This window comes from Natrix helvetica (assembly GCF_964273705.1).
Source record: "Natrix helvetica genome assembly, chromosome: 2".
Classification (NCBI taxonomy): Eukaryota; Metazoa; Chordata; class Lepidosauria; order Squamata; family Natricidae; genus Natrix; species Natrix helvetica.
Window position 1 is genome coordinate 96,904,201 of NC_138552.1, and position 21,318 is coordinate 96,925,518.

Consider the following 21,318-nt stretch of genomic DNA (forward strand, 5'->3'; position numbering starts at 1 on the left):
CTTGTTTAAGTTCAACTGATGTTGAGTTTTAAGTTGGTACAGCCACCTCCTCTCCCATGGTGAGTCCAAACTTTTAACCAAAAAGTCTTTAAAGTACTTCCCCCTTTCCAATTTACTATACGTTTGATATTACCAGCTATTACTGAATGTTGTTTTATGTAACCCCTCTCAACTCTAGAGCTTTCCAAATGTATAGGGCCAAAATTGTGAAATTCTAAGCCTGCAAGTTAAAAGAAAATGATAGCCTAACATCATCTAAACCTCCTTCAATAATAGAAAAGGAACTTTAGCAAGATTATATATATATAATGTTATATCTATATATATAACATTTCTCCCGGTATTTCAGACCTATAGTTTCCATTCTTCTGAGAAATTATCACTGAATAGGTTGAAAATATGTAGCAGAGTAGGATAAGATACCTACTTATTTTCATACACTAACTGTATGCTAGCTTTGACTAATCCAGCAGCTATTACCTTAATGAGCTGCTTATTTTAAAGTCTCCTCACACAATTCAGGTCATATTTAGTCTAGGAGCTCCACCAGACCAAGAGATGGAACAGCAGCTCAAATGAGCTTTGAAAAAAATCCCATCTTCTCATTGTCATGTAACATGAGGTGATGTTTATCAAATGCTCAAAGGCGACCAGTCTGCCACCCGTATTACAAAGAAAAAGCAACACTACCAGGATCCTGCATCAGAAGAAAATTCCTCTCGATGGCATGGTTTTAAAAATGTGGACCTAATCAGCAGAAAATGCACACCCACGGCAATCTCTTGGTGCCCCACATCACCTTCCTCTTTGCCCTGAAAGGCTGAATGCTGGCCCTGCCTTCTTTTCAGCTAACAATGTTAACAACAATCAGGAGACTCAAAATCTTTTATGTGCAAGCACCAGACCAGACTGTGTGTGGAAGAGGTTGCTATCTGCTCTGGATCAAATTACAGCAGTGAACACAGAGGCCCCACCCCATAAGTCTCCTTTTGCACAGTCCATTAGACCTGAAAACAATCTCTCTTTCCCTCCTCCCTCCCCCAACCCCTTTTGCCATGGTGCAGCAGACAACTCTTCTTGAATTCAGAATGCTCCAGAGGAAAAAGCAGGAGAGGAAATAATGGAACGGATCTTCTCACTGTCCATCTTCTTAAACTCCCCACCCCCCCAGCATAGTCTTTTCATCTACCGGTAAGTCAAACAAGCCACAGCTCTCTCTGAATGTGTTTATCACACTTTCAAGAGATATGAGCTCCTGCGTCACTGACGCTTTAAGACTCACTAAGCTGCCCTATCCTCTGAGCTTTAGGAGGGAGAGAGAGAGGTAGAGGGGGAGAGAGAGAGAGACAGACAGAGCAGCCATTTTAGCTCAGACAAGCCATGTATTAAGTAAGGGAGAGATAGGCTGAGAGCTTCCAGCCTGCACGCAACATGGCTTCACTTATCTCAGCCTCATCTCCACCACACAATATTCTCCATCTTCTCCTTTGCTTTCCAAGGCCAGGGTTAGAAACCAGATTTTTTTCCCCCCTTGAAGGGGAAAGAACAGATGCCCAAGACTTCAAGGTTGCAACCCAACCAGCTTTTTTTCCTCCTCTCCTTGAACAAAGCCATGGTCAAAATACCTCTGAAGGTTCTTCCAACCCTCAATGATCCATCAGCAACAGTCTTTGCTTAAGCAAAAAAGATCTGGCCAGGTGGCCTCCCGGTCCAAAGCAAAGCAAGAAGCAGTAACACAACCAGGTTGTTATTATTATTACTATTGTTATTATTTTAAGACAGGGTGGATAGAAGAAAGGGAAGCAGACGGAGAACCAGGAGAAAGAAAAGAAGAAGAGGGAGGGGGAAAGCCTTCCACAGTATGCACTTTAACCTCATGGGAGTCATTCTTCTATCCACAGAAGACATACCATCTGACTCTGCCTGCCAGATTCCAAAGTCTAATGACCTTTGTTAATCACCAGCCAAGCTGTCTGCTTAGCAAGCCTTGCCAATAGGCACACCCTTCAACACAAAGGCTGGGGCTATTCCTTTGGAGAGAGGTTCTCTTGAAAGCTCCATTGTGTGTGGAAACCAAGGGAAAAGGGGAAAAAAAACAGGCGGGGAATCTCTTCCTTTACATACCGGATGGAGTCTTCCTTTAAGGACTGAAAGGAACCCCCCCAAAAAAAGAAAGAAAGAAAGAAAGAAAGAAAGAAAAGGGGAAGAAAGAAACAGGACTTTCTCTGCTGTGTTCCTCCTTGTTTAGAAAGTTCTCACATCAGCTTAGGAATCATAAGGAAGAAGAGAGGAGGGGGGGGGGGAATAACAAATGAAACATCTCCCTACAAGGTTAAAAAAAGCAAGTGAGAGCTGTCAGTACCACATGGTTGCATTTTCTTGAAGCTTCTTCTAAAGGTTATTAACTCTGGCTTGCCCATGAGTAAATCACTCAGACCAAACACTCCACTTGTTCTGTAGCAAAACAAGAACGCAGGATAATGCAATTGTCAACTATTAACAAGGGCAACTGTCCCAGGACAGATCTGGCTGAACTGAGCAGAAAGCTCTGCGCTGAAGAAAAAACACACCTGACATCCGGATTCTCATAGCAAGATGTTGCTGGCTCAGCTTTTGTTTGTTTTAAAGGAGGTCTTTCTCGCCGCCGCCCACCCCCCCCAAAAAATCCAACCATGCTAGAGGACTATGTGCATGCATTTATTTAACATATATTCTCTTAACTTTCAAGACAGTGCCTCTGACTTTAATAACTTTATGGTCAGTTACATCTGGGCGGTCTTCAGTTTCATGTTTTCACCAAAATCTGAAGAAACCATTTCCTTATTATTTATTTTGTTTATTTATTTATTACGTCTAGAACATTTGAAGGTAGAGATGAGCTTCCTCCAAAGGCCTTACGTGGTTTCAGTGGTCAAAATAGAGTGTCTGTATTTTTCTTTGTCTAGGGAAGATAAGAGAGCAGGGAGAACCATCTATCAGCCAAAGAATGGAGCTTTTCACGGCTGATGTTAATATGCTGTCAAGATGCACATGAAAGAGAAGATATATGGAAACAATATTGGCATGTTTGTCCATAATGACAAAGGCAGCAGTGGCATACTGTCCATATGATTATCGATGGATTATACAGTAACAAAATAATAAAGAAACCCTAAAGACTAAGAAAGTTATTCAAAACCTGGCTGCCAAACAAAAATTTGTTAAAAATTTGGCATCCAAAAGAAAATTTATGCCAACTTAAAAATAGCATCATTGTTATTTGTTCACAACAAGGTGAAGTTACAGCTACCAGTTCCTTAACTGGTGTTCAACTTCACATGCATCAAACTCTTTCCAGGAACCTAGGATGTTCTAATATTATCAGTGTAGTTTATATGCAGATCCAAGCATTCTGGCCTCCTGCAATTGACAGATGGAAAGTGCTACCCAAGAATTTTTGGTATGGCATCCAATGTGCCAATAAACACTGGGGCCACCATGGTTGTCTTATGCCCTGATTTTTCAATTACTCTTTGTTAAGTAATTAAGATCCCCGTTAGAAGAGCGAGTATGCAGAGAAGCGTAATGAGAGTGATATGGAATAACACGCACAAGCCAGCATACAGAGACACTGAATAGTATAAAAATATAGTAGTTTACTATGTAGAAATATAGAAGTATTCAGAGTCCGGTTAACAGTCCAAGTCATACACAGTTCGGTAATTCAGTTATCAAAATAGTCAGTCTAACACACAAAGTATAGCTAAACAGTAGCAAACCACAATACCTCAAAATGTCTACAAAACAGAGAGCTAACAGCCATTCTGGCTCCCTCTTATGGCTGCTTGAGGTAACAAACCAATTATATCTCTTAAGCATTTAAAGTAACAGTAAAGTAATCATAGTTTATATACATTGCCAAGACAAGCCTAGGATTACATCCCTAACACTCTTATTTAATAAACAACTACTTGCTTATTCCTAATGCAGGAGCATCAAACTCGCGGCCCATGGGCCGGATGCATCACGTGCTGCCCCCACCCACGGCAGGTTTAACGAAGGGGGAAAGGTCCCGACATATCACATGACAGCGCGAGTTTGATATCCCTGTCTTAATGCAATCATTCTAATAATTAGCATTATGTAACATTTTGGAGGGATTAAGTATTGAAGAGACATTAAAGAGGTTTGCAAAGAGCTTTACATGGCACTGAAGCAACCATGTATGAGAGCATTAATGTACCACATACTTTCTAATCCCATTTAGATGTTCACTTAATGTGGAGAGCTCAAAGTCTAGAGCAGTGTTTTTCAATCTTAGAAACTTTAAGACATGTGGACTTCAATTCCCATAATTCCCCAATGACTGGGTAGAGAATTCAGGGAGTTGAAGTTCATGTAGCTTAAAGTTGTCAAGGTTGTGAAGACTGGGGTAGGGTACAGGGCTCAGTTCCATTATCAGTCAAGTGGGAAATCTGGAAAGGAAACCGTATTTGTTCCAATGTAAGTAGACCTATCAAGGCAACTCAGAACTCCTATTTCTTTCAATTCCTGATCATACAGAAAGCTATACCTATAATTCAGCAAACACAAAAATAATTTAGGTCTCCCCACACATTCAGATAAATACTTAAACAGTGTTTTTCTAAAATTCTAATTCCATTATATTTGCATTTTAGATTAAAGAATAATAAAATTGCTTCCAAGTTTAGAAAGTTTTTTTCTGTTTTTAAAATATAACATTTGAATATTGTAACGTGATGTAAAAAATTCGAGATTTCAAAGAGGGAAAGAAAGAGTAAAAAGATGTAGTGTCCTAAGCCTGATAGACTTCTATGTATCCAAGCCATTGTTTAAAATTACTCAGTATGTGAAATCTTTCAACCTTCAAACACAGGTCTTCTTACTTAACATGACAAAACACACACACACACACAGGCACTAGAATTGATTGGGGAATAATTACAGTTTATTTAAATAAAAATATGCTGGTCATTTTTCTAATATCCATCTCAAGAAATATCGCAAGTTCCATGTAGGAAGATAAGGAAGGAAGGAAGGAAGGAAGGAAGGAAGGAAGGAAGGAAGGAAGGAAGGAAGGAAGGAAGGAAGGAAGGAAGGAAGGAAGGAAGGAAGGAAGGATCCTTGGTGAGAGAAAAACTGTTATGAATCCTCCAAAGATGAAATTGTACAGAAGTTTTGCATTCTCCATACATTTGAGCAAACATCTCTTAATAGAATCCAGAAGGCCACTGCATTGCTCTCATCTCCCCCCACCCCCGCCCTATGCTGGAGAGACATTACTCTACCCAAAATAAGCATTGAAACAGCAATGTGATTCAACAGCCAACTAATTATAAATCTTACAAAACCTTCAAGAAATAGAACCTGAAATACCAAAAGCAACATCATACCGAGTACATTCTTTCTTTTCTTTTCTATTACAATTTCCCTGTTACAGAATTTTTGATTTTAAATCAGGAAACACTAGCAGTCCTAATGCAAAGCCTCCTATTGCTACCTTAGATTGCCAGTTAAGTATATTACATACAATGTCTTTAGGACAAATTATGTTGACAATTTGAAAAATATTGTGAACTGTCATCTCTGTATCATCCATATTAGATCTAGTGCAAACACAGCACTATCTCCTGAAAACTGGCCAATCAGAAACTAGATTTGCAATGGGCAGCTCCCTTTTTAGTAAGGAATTTCCTCCTGCTATCTGGTTTCAACTATGTTCTGGTTCTATGCATAGGCAGCAACAAAATTTGCTCAAAATCATTTGCAAATCTTCTCCAATCCAAAATTCCAAAGTTCAATTGAAGAACATCACAATGGGAAACAATGGTTAATGGTTAGTGTTAACCGTGATTGTTCATGTGTGTGCAATTCTAGAATGCTTCACAAGTAAAGAACTGATAGAAACCTATCTCAGTTTAAATTGCACAAAACCAACAAATGATAGCCATACTAAATGTTAATTGTACCTTCTCATTATAGACTCATATTAAGTTTTTCTGGGCATGAAATATTTAGAAGAAATATTTAGTCTGATGACTTTATGAAAGTAATGGAAAATAGCCCTTTGTAGTAGTGCTGAGAGGAACAGAGAGGAAATGGGTGACAGGATGTGACTATATAGATAGAAAAGCAACCAGACTTAGTGCAGTGACCTTGAGCCCAAGAGAAACCTTAATATGTGGAGGCCAACTGCCTCTGATAGGTTTAAGGCAGGAAGTAGATTGATAGCTAGTTAAAAAGAGCTTATGAATACTGGAGCAACTACCCGTACCAAGCTGCTATTTGTGGTTTCATGGAAGAGGGTTGAAATTTCCTAAGGTATATATAAAGAAGATCATACTTGAATATCTAGTTATTAAAAAAAAAGACTTTAAAAAGTTTTTGTATCTATACATACAAACTCACTCAACATTGGTTTGAGAGTCCTCAGCAGACCTCTACAAACACTGTTACAAAATCAGGGTACTACTCCAACATTAAGAGATGTTCTCCTCTGGTCAACTTGACAAATGGTTCGGCTCTTAAAGGAAAATTCCAATACCTCCATTCAGAAAACAACTTTAAGTGGTAGTGGTGGACAGAAAAGTAGACTTTTCAACAGAACAAAATTTAAGATTTGCATGAAAGGTTGGGAGATCTTTACTGAAGGCCATCAACCATACAAACAGAAGCAAATAAACATTGAAGTCCTTGTTGGAATTAAGCTCCATAATTATATAATATAATGTGTGCAATAAGTGCTGGTTTGGATATAACATGGGTGTGAATTTTGTTTGTGTTGCTTGACAAGGAAATAGATAATATGCAAGTGGAAATCTATTCATGCAGGTATATATGGTTAAAGATACATGATTATAAACATGCTGGGAAGACAAGAAGTGAATATGCTTTATTCTAATACTTCACAAGATGTATTAAGATGTACAAATCCACAGTGAGAAAAGGATTCTCAGGATTTCTGTTTTCCAAAGGAATGTATTTCTTTCTTATTTTGCTTTTCCAAAATAAATCTCTTTCCAGAGAAGCCAATATAATTAAAAAGAAGCACAAAAATGTTAATAAAATCAATTAGCATTTTTAAAGAGCAATAAAGAATGTCAAAAACTAAAAAATATGTAGAATCATTCATGCCTAGTGGCTTGGCATCTTGATTTCATCATTTAATCATTCAAACATTTTGTATTGGGCTCTATTAATTGCATTATTTTTAAAATCTTGTTCCACAGCTTTTCAATTATCAAACTATATTAAAATCAATAATTTTGATTTAAAAATGAACTGTTTTTAAAAAGGTATGAAATGTAGCTTAATACCATTTTACAGACCAAAGAGTGAAATTAAAATAAATGTTTTAATCTGTATCTGTTAAAAAGCAGGAAAGGAGGATACAGATCAGATAATATTAAGAGGGAGAGTGCTTGACAAAGTAAGATCTCAAAATCTTAACTTAATGGATATATAAGATAGGGGGCTCTCCTCTAGACACCAATAAAATAAGACATTGGAAACAATCATAAAAACTGATTATGTTCAAAATGTTCATTAAAAACTTCTGGTTTGTCAGTTAGTGGTATTTTATACAGATTTACTTTTGCCTTTTGCTGTGGGAGGGGGAGAATTCTATTCTCCAGATGTTATTTGAAGAGTTGAAACCTCCTTACAAATCACAAAATTTGTGATTGTGATTGATTCAACAATTAATTTCTACAGCATGCCTTATATAGTGTTGTTATAACACTATGGTGTAGAGCAGTAGTTCTCAACATTTTTTTCACCACGGACTTCCTTTAAATACTTTTTGTGGCCATGGACTCCTAAGACCTAATTCAAGATTCAAATCATAACATTTCTTCAAACCTTTGAAGACCCCTTTTGATATTGTGGGCCACCCAGGAATCCATGGACCACGGGTTGAGAACCACTGGTGTAGAGCACTGTTCCCCAAGCCTGTTGCACTCCAGTTATAAGATTTCCATAGTTATAATGCCAAGAGTGAATTGAAGTCTAATCCAATACATCCGGATGATGCTAATTTAGGCAAGACTGATATGTATGGCATAGAAAACACTACTTAACCAGTCCGTTGCAAGGAAATTAGACTTGTGGCTGCAGTGGGATAAATGGTGAACACTAAAACAACTGGGATGAAATCAGGTTTCAGATCTCTACAGGGACAATACTACTTCAAGTTCAGTGACTATCTTGATTTATTATACTGTTCATTTTTCAGATGAGGAAAATATAACAGAATGTGATGCTTCCCTTGAAAATCAAGATATTAGGGTGAAAATTAGTTTGATAAATCTGGACACCATACTGCATTCCAGTATGAAACGCCAACTTGATCCCAACAGCTGTTGTGTAAAAGTTCAGGAGTAAGGGAGGAATCTTCATTGCTTTATTTTATTAATACAAATTTCAACACAAATCTGCTTCAGAGGAGATATGCAAAGACCTGTGCTGTGCCTAGGCTGTATTTCTTAATCTTTGTCATATGGACATCCCTTTGTTTGGGTGTTTCCTCTGGTTTCATATTTTGTACTTGAATGTAATGTCGTAGGATGTATGTGTATATGTATATAAAGTGTTTTTTCTTTTGTCAAAGCACCTGCTGTGCCCAAATATGGGAGGGAGCATACTGCTTCCCTTTTGCCTTTCAGTTCCACTCTAGGAGTCTTCCAGGCAGTCGCTTACACAAAAAATCATTTTGTGTTACATTTTTGCTATTAAATAAAGTCTCCCTTCATTTATTTATCAGCAAAAATGTAACACACGCACACACACAGACAGGCAGACAGACATATGAATATGACAGACAAATGCACACATTTTTATTATGGGTTGTATTAACTGCATTAGTATTTCTACCTGGCTCCAAAACTTTACCTTTTTCATTCATAATAATCAATTATTTGATTTTTTTAAATTAAAAATGGAAGTTTTTTTTTTAAAAAGGTCTGAATTATAGTTTAATTTTTCACATCAATAAAACTGTAAATTTTTACCAATTAAAAGTAGCTATAATTAAGTCTCATCATGATTAACACAAACTTATACTAGCCGCTTATATGAAAACGAATCAATTATTCATGTAGAGCTACCAATATACTCTGTCTTTCATCTCATAAAACTTATTCTGTCCAGGCTAATTAACAGGTCTGAACTTTTGAAAGTTATGGACTTTCAGTTTCCATTTTTCCTGACCAAAATCAGTTCTGTAAAGACACAAACTTGATGAGGTCAGTTTATTCTGTTTTTACATGCTGCTGGAGCTGGGCCAAGACAATAAAGTGCAGAAGAGGAACAGAATTCCAATTCAGCTGAACTTGAAACCTGCTACAAATAAGAAGCAATACCTGCTGTTTCCTAAGTGAATAAAATCTATTATCTAAGAATTATGAAATTCCTTCCTTGATTTCATAAAATGCTGGAAGAAACACCAGTGAATCTGGTTCAGTGTTAAGATCTGTGCTGTTTTTTTAAAAAAAGAAACTATGTAAAATGCTTAAACTGAATTCAGTCTGAGAATATTAAGGAACAGAATTTATTATCAGCAAGTTTATGGGGGGGGGGAGGGAGTGCTGGCTAACCTTTTTGGCAGTGTGCCACACATGAAGGCCAAAGTTTGAGATAATTCAATTGTAATGCAATCTACGCACAGCCCCACGTTACATGAGTCAGAAGCAAGCAACAGTCATAGAAGGACACACAATTAGGCTCAGTTAGGCCTAGGAGGCCTCATGGCCTATTATTGGAATGCCCCCAATTCCTACAGTGTCTCCTGTTGCAGGCTGTAGGATGAAGGGTTTAGTGATGATGTTCTTTAGGGCAACTCTTTGTTGTTGGCTATTAGCCCTGATGGCAGTGGGACAGCCACCGAAGATCACCTGCTGGTTGACTAGTGGGCTTCTTGTGCCCTTGATTGGCCACTGTGAGAACAGACTTCTGCACTAGCTGCCCTGAGGTCTGATCCAGCAGGCCATTGTTCATGCGCTTATATTAAGGTAATTAACTCAGTCAACGCTGAAAGGAGTGCATTCCCCCCCCCCCACTCCATTTCTGCTTTGAGTTACTGGAGCAATTTAGGGCCTTGGTCAAAACAGATTTCAGGCTTTTATTTTGCATTCATATGTCTCCTCTCAATTATGATAACAGCTAACTCAGTATGTTTAAATATGAAGAAAATCCAGAATATCTTCATTATATGATATGAATTAAATATTTTCATTAATGTGATGGCAATTTGATCCTAGATAGGCAGATAAACCACAGACAAATGCAAAAGGAGTACCTTACAAAACAAATTAGGATAAACAACATTACTAAAGCATTTGCAGTCAGAAAAGGAGAATAAATAATATTGCATTAATAAAAAATAATTAATGCTGCCTGTGAATAGCTTTTTCCTTGAATTCATAAGCAAATTTATCAAGGAGGATAATTATAAGAGATCTTACCTACTTTGCTCTGCAGAGAGCAAAGTATCTTGATCAATTTTTCCTTGCTTTGCTGAGGCGGTTGTGAATTTGATTTATCAGACTTAATTTCCTAAAGGACCAACTTGATGCAACTGCTCTAAGCAGTTGTATTTCAGTTATCATATTCCAACTTGCTTTCCTTGCACTCGTCCAAGAACATGAATTATTGGGCCTAGGACTCATCCCATCTACCCACAGTTACTGCTAATCCCAATTTGTAGGACTCCAACTCTCCTGCAATGAATTCTGGGAACAAGCTTCTACTTTGACTCTGGAAACATTGCCCTAAAGATGAAAGAGTAGATATGTGCTGATATATAAGAAAAGAGCAATATGTATTGATTTTTTGTTCCAAAATTCAGTAGGGAAAGCCCAGTGCATTAAACATGGTACACAAGGAAGAGAAAGTACACTTTGATTTAGGTTTTAGATTGTTCTGATCCCTGGAATATGATAATCCCTAAATTTCTTTTGCACCAATGGAATGAGTTTTTTAAAATTCCATCACACAGTTGGCTTTCTGGAAATTGTAATGCTTTGTAAGATTATAGGATGAATGCACAGTAACTCTCATCAGGTATTCCTAAAAATGCATAATTGCTTTACGTGTATTACCCCATAAAGATAGGTTGCAATTGTACAATCTTGGTGGCCCACTAAACTAGCATGGAAGCCTACTGAGAGCAAATAAATGAGAACCCCCAATTTGACATGCAGGTAAATTAACAGAGCATGGCAGGACTTTCCTCTAGCTCCCAAGATATAAGCCTGCCTTTCCAAGAAAAGTTTCTCTGGCCTTTGATGTGACTTAAAAAAACAACAACGTGGAAATCACCAAGCTGGACAGCAAAAAGAAAATAAGGGTTAATGTTGGAAATACAACGAGTTTAAAACAGATTATTTCAAGGTTAGGTACATATTGCAAAAAGAAGCAAAATCTCTCCCAGCAAAAGGTTAAAAACTTGAATGAAAACATCTACTTTAGAAGGCTTTGAAAGGACTTAGCAGACAGAAGCTTTGGTCTGGACATAGGATCCTTCAGTAACGTTTTCTCATCCTTACAACACTGACAACAATAACAAAATAAGAGCACAACGAAGGCAGGAAGGGTAAACCAAATTAACTGGAATAGAAATTGTCTCAGGAGGAGGAACCTACCGGCCTCCTTATGTTGCTTAATTACAATTCCCAGTGTGGCTCACCAATGGCCATGAGAACTGGAACTATTTGAAGTCCCCTCTGCCCTCACTAGCAGACATTCAGAAATTGAAACCTAGCAAAAATTAAACACGAAGGCTGCAACCTGGCAGAGACCCAATCATGGCAATTCTTTGTCTGTCAGTAATCTGCTTGTTTATACATTCTGTAGCCAGGATACAATGAAAGGAAGAAAGATATAGGCAGCTCAAGAAGACGAAGAAGAAGAGAAAAAAAGGGGGGATGCACATCACTAAATAACAAGGAGAGACAATGAACAAACAAAAGACCCTCATCCATAAAAAAAAATATCCATGATATGATAGGTAGCAGGTTACAAATGGTCAACGTTTTCATTTTCTAAATGATAGGATATTTTTCAGTATCATGAAAAGTAGAGCTGCTCAAACATTCTATCAAGCCTAATTATATATTAAGTAATTATATATTTAAAATGCTTAATAGATCATTTTCATTTGTATGTGAATTTCCTGGGGGAAAAAGTGTTTTCTGTTGGATTCTCATAACGAAGTGACTCTGATGGTTTTTGTCTTTTCAAACTCTCTCTGCCTTTCAGAAATCTAAGAAGACAGATTTTCCTGTCTCCCCCCCCCCAAAAAAAAAACATTTGTTAACAATTGTTCTAGGTCTGCTTTTCTGTGATACAGCTGTGATAATAAAAATTGAGTAAATTTAATTATGGTTTTCAAGAACATTATTTGAATTTTTATTTAAAAAAATATTTTTATACTTTGATGATTTAACACTCCAGAACGTTCCTAAATATATTCTGCCATGAGAACTGCATATGTATAACATGAATATGCAGAAAGCCAATTATCATGTTCCTATGTTTTAATTTTTTATCTGCCATAAAATATGCATCCCTTACACTTTTCCTGTTCAGTGCTCTTCGTTTCTGCTTCATAGCCAGCAAATATGCCAAGCAGTATATGCAGCTTCAGCTGCCTTTGCTGTGTGTTCTTTTCTACTCCTAATTATTTCTGAATTAATATCTTTGGGGAAGAAAATAGAAAGACTACATCTGGCTCAGTTTTTTTCCTCTTTGAAGAAATAAACCAAAGCTGCTGAAGAAAATTCTTTGTTCAGATGACAGCCGTATGTATTTAGCAGACTTCCCAAATCATGGTGTCTTAATCACATGCAGGTAGGGAATAATTTCAAAGCTCCTGAGACAACCTACCAACAGGGCCATTTAGGGAAAACAAGGTTACAGTCTAATCCCTGTTATAATTTAGACAAGCTATGGCCAAGGTGATGCTCTATGGCTTGTAACTAGCTTTCACTGACAGGAGCGGGAACCAGCAAACTTGCAGGGTACCCATTGTGAAATACTATCTTGGACTAGTTCTCCTGGTTCAAGGCCATCTCAGCTTGAAGATATTGAGGCCTCAATGCATAGTGCTGGGATGTGTACCCACTGAGCATCATAAACATGAATTTTAGACAATAACAACCACAACCAGCCTGCCATCATTGTATTAAAGGCTAATGTTTTACACAGCGCAGGAAGGAAGAGAAAATAACAGGAATAAAAACCACGCTCCTTATATTTGGAGAGCCTTAGCTAAGATCAGGAGGAAAAAGTATTTTTATGCAAAGTAGGACTTTTGTGAGACACTTTAAACATAGCTATTTACAATCTGTGTGGTCCGGCATGGGGTCGGTGAGAACTATGATAAATTGGAATGACTACAACTGCCTGCCACAGTTCTTCTTGTTGCTCCTTTGAAGTGAACTACCAACATAGTGAGCGAGGCTAACCGTGAACAGAAAAGTGCAGAGCCCATCTTTGATATTAACTCAATTGGTTTATAATAGAGAAGTTTATCCTTGGCAGGCACAGGTGTGCTCTCCAGAACAAACAATTCAATATCAAGACGCAAGTATTTGACCCTACAACTGATGATTAAAACAATCCACTATATACATGTCTACAGAGAGAGAGAGACAGAGAATTAAATGAATTCTTACTAACCAGAGACATATCTAGTGGAAAATAAAAACCTCGTCCTTTCCCCAGAATTGCAGAAAGTCCTCAACTTATGACCACAATTGAGCCCAAAATTTATGTTGCTAAGTGAGACAGCTGTTTTGCCTCATTTTACTACCTTTCTTGCCACAGTTAAGTTAGTAACACAGTTGCTAAGTTAGTTGTTTAAATTGTAGTTGCTAATTAGCAACACGGTTGTTAAATGAAACTGATTTCCCCATTGACTTTGCTTGTCAGAAGGTTGCAAAAGGTGACCAAATGACCCTGGGACACTGCAACCATCATAAATTGGAGTCAGTTGCCAAGCATCTGAATTTTGATCACATGACCACGGGCATGCTGCAATCATTGGAAGTGTGAAGCAGCTTGATGTATTCCCTGCAAAGATACAATATACAAACATAAGGATCCTATGATCCATGAAAATAAGTAATGTTCTGCTTTCAGTGGAAACTTGTTAAATACATGAATAGCAGATGCGATAGAAAAATACCTTCAGATATCACCTTACTGCTGACAGACAAGCAAGCAATGCACTGTTTGCAATGATTACACTAATCATAAAAAGTGATCCATCACACCTCTTGATTGTCATCACCATTGAAAGACATTTAAGTTTGTAAGAGTTAATTGGTTTGTTATATGCAATAATATGCATACCCCATGCATGTTACATGCAATAAGATGCATACCCCATGCATGGACTAACGAATGCATACCAAAGTCACAAGTCCCTATGACTAAACCATGTTTGGTAAACCAATAATGAATTTATTGTATTTTTAGCTCAGCTAATCCTAAGGGATATAACTCCCCAGAGCTTTTAGTTAACTTTCTCCAAATGCTTGGCTGTTGGGTAACTATCACAAAGAAATCCGTGTCACTCCATTTATAGAAGATATTGTGTAATGAGTCATGTGGACTCAATGGTGGCCAAAATTCAGAGAGAATCGGGTCATATCTTTTGAGAGGATTTATTATATATTTTATTTATTCATTGAGTAAATTTGCAGGCTGCTCGTCTCATTCATATGACTCTAGGTGTCATTCATATAACTGAAACGAACAGTAAAAACAACATAAATAAGAATAAGAGCTGAAAAGAATCACATTCAAATGAGCCACAACATGGATTCACGTATGCCATCAGAGCCCTAGCTTAATGCCAAAGCCAGGTTTTTAGTGCCTTTTGGGGACAAGTCTAATTTCAGTAATGTACCAAATGATGTACCAAAAGGCAGGGGCCATGTCAAAAAATAGGCTTATGCCTTAAATTGTCAGTCTCAAAAGATACTACCAGATTCTTTAAATTTCCATTTCTTCAAGGAGGCTCTCTTGACATTCACACTTTGTCTCTTGAGCAGGAGAAAAAGTTCTCCCAAAATTTAAGTGTGTTATCCCCTGATTAAAACTATTATCCTAGCCGTTAGAGATCTGAGCCACGGAGGCGCAGTGGTTAGAGTGCAGTACTGCAGGCTACTTCTGCTGACTGCCGGTAATTTGGCAGATCAAATCTCACCAGGCTCAAGGTTGATTTAGCCTTCCATCCTTTCAAGGTGGGTAAAATGAGGACCTAGATTGTTGGGGGCAATATGCTGATTCTGTAAACCGCTTAGAGAAGGCTGTAAAGCACTGTAAAGGGGTATATAAGTCTAAGTGCTATTGCTGCTACCCCATTCTTTCTATTTTGTACCAATAGCTGTTCCTGTTAGTTGGTTTTTGTTTTGTATTGAATTTGAATTGTTTAATGAATAATTTATCTGATCCAGATAATTTCTGTTATTAGTTGGACTTGCATATAGTGTAAGTTCCTCTATATAAAAAATACAGAAAGAGGAAGAAACTGGGGCATTTTATAAGCCAAACTCCTAATAAGCATTTCTTTATGTATTTGCATTAGTGAGTAAATTAAGAACTAATTTTCAATATCCTTTCTGAATCTATTATGACTTTTTACCAAGACAATAAATTTGATAACTCTTCCTATATTTCAACTTGGTGTCTGGACAGTTTCAATTCTATCAGGTAGTAAATCTAGTTATATACAGCAAGATGCTTTTTAATAATAAAAAGAAATCCTCTAAAGAGCTCATCATACAGAGTTGTAAGTAATAACTTGCCTAGACTAGAACAGCTCAAGAAAACTCCTTTATAATTTAGGAAAATATGATTAATGCATTTGTAAGGTGTCCCACTATTCTGAACTCATGGTACTTAAACTATCATGTTTAACCCAAGGATAATCTGTAGTAATTGGTTATTGCCATCTTATCCTTTAAAGATTAATTAAAAATTGAAATTCAGGAATAGATCTAACTGGGGAAACAAACTGGGTTCCATGCCAAGAAAAGCAGACAAAAAAGTAAAAAGAATGTAAATTTTATCCGAGATACATGATTTAATTACATTTAGCTACCTTAGAGTTCCCGCTCACCAGTAATCAGTCTCTGCATTAAAGGTTCCTGAAACTTTACAGAGGCAAAAGTTTTCATCAGCTAATAAAATATAGCTAAAAACAGACTAGTCCATTTATAAACTACATGGTGTCTAACATTTGACATTCAAGTATGATATGCAGATTTCCAAAATGTCTGTGCTTCCATAAGCATAATGCCATAACCTTAGCTAAATAATGAAAAGCCAAGATGACTTGGTCTTCTGCAGGTTTCACAAAGAAAGTATATTGTTTGAAGATTTGTCAATATCTAATTAAACAGACTTTTAAAAATTGAAATTTAATCAGACAAGTTCTGAAATGAGAAATTGCTGGGAACTCAAGAAGCCAATTTTGAGTGACATGATAGAAAAGCAGGGGATGTGTTTAGATGACTGAGCTTTTGCACACTGTGGGTTGGTTTACAATATAAATCCATAGCAAGGAGGTACTGCATCATACTGTAAAGTTTGTAAAGTCCTATAAAATATAGAGTCATAATACTAATGCCATTTTTATTTCTTGCGCAAACTTAAACCTAATAACATCATTATTAGTTATTAATCAGTTAGTTATTCAACCAACTAACATTAGTTTTACTAATGGGTATTCACATAAATTCATTTATGGTTTTAGGAAGTGTTACAAAGTTTTGAGAACCACCGGATTAAGCAATACCTATTGTGGTGCCCCGAAGTATTCTACATATTTATTCTTATATTTGCGATTACTTTTTCAAGTTATGAATTTAAAAGAAAAATGTAACAGCTGCCTAAAGAGATTATTCCACCCCACCCCCAGAATACATTATTACCTACAGCCTCAAATAAAATTCTTATAGCAGTTTCTAATAGATACTGCACAGGTAATCCTCAATTTATGACCCGTCACTCAGTGACCTTTTGAAGTTATGATAGACCTTCCCCAGGCTGTGATTCAGATTTAGAGTTTCGATGGGTGTGTTCCTCACCGTGGTCATGTGGCCACATTTTGGCCATTCAGCAACTGGCTTGCATTTACATCTGTTTGTAGTGCCCCGCAGTCCCATGAACACAATTTACTATGCTTTTTCTGGAAACCGGCATTTACTTCCGTAAGTTTAAAACAGCGGCATGAAACTCAAGGCTCATGGGCCGCTTCCAGGCGCGATGTGATTGGATCCGGCCCACAGGGCTGTCCTGAAAAATGTAAGAGGCCAGCCTGCGTCTCTTCGGCCCGGTCTACCCAGTGTGAAGAGGAAACATCGGGCCAGCGTGGCTTTGGCCCGGTCTACCCAATGCAAAGAGGAAACATGCCAGCAGTTTGGGTAGTAGCACCAAACTGGCCACACCCACCCAATCGGCCATGCCTGCCTATCCCCCACCCCCCGAGGTCAACCACAGCCCTGATGCGGCCCTCAATGAAATTGAGCTTGACACTAGTGGTTTAAAACAAATCAAAGACCTCTTATTTTAATCCTGAGCTACAAATATTCTCCTTTATTGGATTGGGAATCATTCTAGTAGCTGTGTACCTCTAACTTTCACAATCTTGATCATACAACCATAGAGCGTACTCCCAGAGCAGCATCCATCCTCCGTGCTTTGAAAAAAAACCCCAAATGGCAGGCAGCGCCAGCAGCAGAGATGCCCTTCGCGCGAGTGGGGAGAGGAAAAGCCGCTGCGCAACCCCCCTCTCCATCCATGCAGAGCCCCATTCACTCACCTAGGGGCATTCCGAAGGCACCGAGCCGCAGGAGCAGAGGGCGGCGAACAGGAGCTCGCGTTGCTTGGTGCCTTCCGGGTACTGCTAGGTCAGTCAGCGGCGCTGTACCCGGCTGGAAAGGGGGGTTGCCGGGCGGCTACTCGCGAGCTTGGTCACCTCATGGCTGCTGTGTTGCTGCTGTGACAGCGCAACATAGCCATTCGACCCTGAGGCTGTGCCCGGCTCTTCGGGAACCTAGTCGCAAGGGAGCAGCCACCCGGCAACCCAAAAATAATAAGCCCTGCCCTTTAATGAGCCCAAGGCCATATTTCGTGGGTCAAAAAAATATAAGACCCTGTCGTATTTTCGGGGAAACACGGTAGAAAACAAAGGACACAAAAACGTAATATACAACTAGACGAGGTGGAACACTCTTTGATTCTATAACTCCCCGTCAAAGAACATGATGTGACCTTAAAGACCATCTATGGAAATAGGGACACTGTATTGACATAGGGTTAGAAACACAACTTAAGTCTATGTGATTTAGCAAACATACCAAGTTGCCAGCCTTCCCACTGGCAATGCATAGGTGTTAATAAAGCCCGATTTCAAGCAGAATTATGCTTTAGAGATGAGTAGACAAAACAACTAGCTGAGGTAATTTTCAGCCTTCCGGAAATTTCAGCAGCTACATCTGAAGTCACTGTATGTTTTGCTGTGTGGAAATGTTGTGGGCTATCTTCTCTCAACTCCATTTGCATTGTATGAAATTCTAATTATTAACATCCAGGAAATATTATAGATGCTGAAGCAGAAACTCATCCATAAATTTGTTTACTGGTGCTGCAGCAGTTTTTTGTGCTATAGATACTTACATTTATCTCTTCCAGAATCCAAAAGAACAGACATTCCTTTCCAGAAAAAAATATATTTTTATTTGAAAAGCAGACACTAGCCTGAAGTGAATAATCCTAGTTTCCTGTCTTCTCCACAGAATTTCATAGAATAGTTGATGGCAGGGATCCAGATTGTGTTATGGATCAAATATTAAAGGTGCTGATTTAGATTCAGGTTTTTGGGGGTTCAAATGCATCGATTCCACAAAACGGGCCATAAAGATCCATTTATAAGTCGAAGTGTTGTTTCATTATGTTCAGAAAGCATATTCCATGGAGGAAAAAAATGTTTCACCTTTTTGAATTGGACAAATGAGCTTGCTGCCGGATAGCCACGCCCTACATTTCTAAAAATCATTTGGTTTCTCTTTTGATGTGCTCTTTCTTTTATCCGTGCCATGAAAACTGCAGTAGCTTATTAATTATACAATTAATACAATTAGCTGGTAAACTTGACTAATAATGTATAATTTTCAATCTGTTTTCTAGAGGGCTTCTTCTGACATTTTCAGATTAATTTATCCCAGTGTATTAGGCATGTTGTAACGTGCATACACATGCAAATGTGGAGGCTTATGTGCAGATATTTAAAAGCGAATTCATCTGTGCCTTTGGGATTTTTTTAGGTGTTATTTTTAAAAAAAACTTTAAAGTCAATGTTGAAATATCTGGTCAAATCCCTTTAGTTTTCTTGTCAAGGTTTTTGGAAGTGGTTTGCCATTGCTTCCTTCCTAGGGCTGAAAAAGAGGGATTGGCCCTAGGTCACCTAGCTAGAGCTGGCTTTGTGCCTAAGGCAGGATTAGAAAGAACGTTGGTCCTTACCTGAACGTTTCTTTTCTGTAGTGAGGCAGGAGGGGCTACAGCTGGGTTTAGTCACAGCCTGATTGGTTCAGAGACTGAGGGAATTTTCTTAAGTATCCTTCCTTTCCTATAGGCTCCCAGTTTCACGAGGTCGAATGGAAAAACTGTGAAACATTATATAAGGAAAAGGCAGTGCACACACACAGGCTCGTGACCGCCCTGAACCCGACTAACTAGAATGCTATGGGTGGGATGTAGCCCCTCCCGCCTCACTACAGAAAGATACGTTCAGGTAAGGACCAATGTTCTTCTTCCTGTAGGTTCGATGGGAACATATCCAAGCTAAGTCCCAGGGCGGGATGTAGACCCTGGGGAAGGTGAGGTTGCCACCTGTTGGAGAACCTGACGGCCAAAGGACGCATCCGCCAAAGCGAAACGATCTAAACAATAGTGTCAGAGAGGCCCAAGTGGCCGCCCTACAGATGTCCTCTAGAGGGGCCCTAGTGGCCCACACGGCCATGGTAGCCGCACTCCGAGTGGAGTGGGCCGTAATTCCCTGTGGTGGAACTTGATCTAAGGCTTCGTAAGCCGCCCTGATGGCCTGCCATAAGCATCTGCCTATGGTGGCCGAAGAGACTCTAGCCTCCAGAGTACTGGGCTGGAAGGATAGGAAGAGAGCCTCTGAACTCTGAAAGGGGAATGAGCGCCTGAGATAAATGCGCAAGGCGTGGCGGACATCAAGCCTGTGCCAAAGGATTTCCCTCTCATGGGAGGGAGAGGGACAGAAATTAGGGAGGATGACCTCCTGAGATCTATGAAAAAGGGAGTTGACCTTTGGGAGAAATGTCGGGACGACCCTGTCTTGGTCGAATTGGCATAAGTCGTCTTTGGATGACAAGGTGCCTAACTCGGATATACGCCAAGATGAAGTAACGGCGACGAGGAAGGTCACCTTTAGAGCTAAGTAGCTGAGGTGTACTGTCCTTAATGTTTCAAAGGGGGGTCCCGTGAGCACTCTAAGTACTAGGGATATATCCCATGTTGGAAACCTATGCACCGGGGGCGGGCACAGGTTCGCTGCCTCTTTTAGAAACCGTTTGACCAGTGGGGACTGGGCTAAGGATAAACGGCCCTCTCCTGCCAGGATGGGGGAGAGGGCAGCCACCTGTCTTCGCAGGGTGTTATGGGAAAGGCCCTGATCTAGGCCGTGTTGTAGAAACTCAAGGACTTGGGCAACTGAGGCATTGGTCGGAGATAGGTGGAACCTTCCGCACCAGGAGGCAAACGTCGACCACGTCAAATTATAAATCTGTGTGGTCGACAGGCGCCTGGAGGCCTCAGTGGTGGAAATGACTTTGGCAGACAGATGAATGTCCCTCAGGAGTCACCGCTCAAGTGCCAGGCAGTCAGTTGGAGCCAGTTGGGCTCCGGATGGACCAGGACCCCCTGGCACAGGGCAATCTCCTCCTGGGGAATCCTCCAGGGGGAAGATATAGACAGTTGGATTAGGTCCGCAAACCAAGGCCGCCTTGGCCAATATGGCACTACTAGGATGTGCACTCTCTATCACTATTTTCCTCAGGGTCCCCTGGAATAGAGGGAGAGGGGGAAAGGCATAAAGGAGGCCCGGGGGCCATGGACTTCTGAGGGTGTCCATTCCTTCTGCATTGCGTGCTGGGAAACGGGAGAAGAACCGGGGCAGCTGAGCATTGGATGGGCTGGCGAACAAGTCCACCACTGGGTTGCCGAAGCGGAGGCAAATTCTGTGGAAGAGTTCTGGAATTAGCTGCCACTCACCGTGATCGACTG

At 39.3% G+C, this 21,318-nt stretch overlaps 1 protein-coding gene and 1 long non-coding RNA gene across 20 annotated transcripts in view; one reads left to right on the forward strand and one right to left on the reverse strand.

Annotated features, from left to right (window-relative positions):
* Positions 1 to 21,318, reverse strand: part of ZNF462 (zinc finger protein 462) — a 163,782-nt gene that overhangs the window by 92,812 nt on the left and 49,652 nt on the right. For 12 of the 19 annotated variants that reach the window (XM_081940199.1, XM_081940196.1, XM_081940194.1 and 9 more), the window contains exon 1: positions 1,626 to 1,909. The exons of 2 other annotated variants lie outside the window; for them this stretch is intronic. The gene's annotated coding sequence lies outside the window, so the exon portion shown is untranslated. 5 more of the 19 variants (XM_081940205.1, XM_081940202.1, XM_081940201.1 and 2 more) reach the window with 5 other exon arrangements.
* LOC309385609 lies at positions 1,058 to 2,214 on the forward strand. The gene is made up of 2 exons (XR_014174264.1): positions 1,058 to 1,191; positions 1,902 to 2,214. It is a non-coding gene; the product is annotated as an uncharacterized lncRNA (long non-coding RNA).